This window comes from Pterocles gutturalis, unplaced genomic scaffold, assembly GCF_000699245.1.
Source record: "Pterocles gutturalis isolate BGI_N339 unplaced genomic scaffold, ASM69924v1 scaffold20056, whole genome shotgun sequence".
NCBI lineage: Eukaryota > Metazoa > Chordata > Aves > Pterocliformes > Pteroclidae > Pterocles > Pterocles gutturalis.
Genome location: NW_010098450.1, coordinates 1 through 254, shown reverse-complemented (window position 1 = coordinate 254; position 254 = coordinate 1).

The following is a 254-nucleotide window of genomic DNA, read 5'->3' as shown; positions in this document are numbered from 1 at the left end:
AGGACGTGGAAGGGAGCACAGCCCCAGTGACCAGCCCAGGATTCCACCTCAGGGTTAGGACTGAGACCCAAACTGGCCGATGGGCTGTTCCATCCCATGCACGGCATGGCCAGGGGAGAGGTGAGGGTCTATCTGGAAGTGTTCTTTCTCTCTTTGGGTCGTCCCACTCCCAGGGTCGTCCCTCTCTCAGTTGGCTCTTGGACACTGAGGCTCTGATCTTTTCCAGGACTGAGGTTTCAGGACTCTCCCTGCTC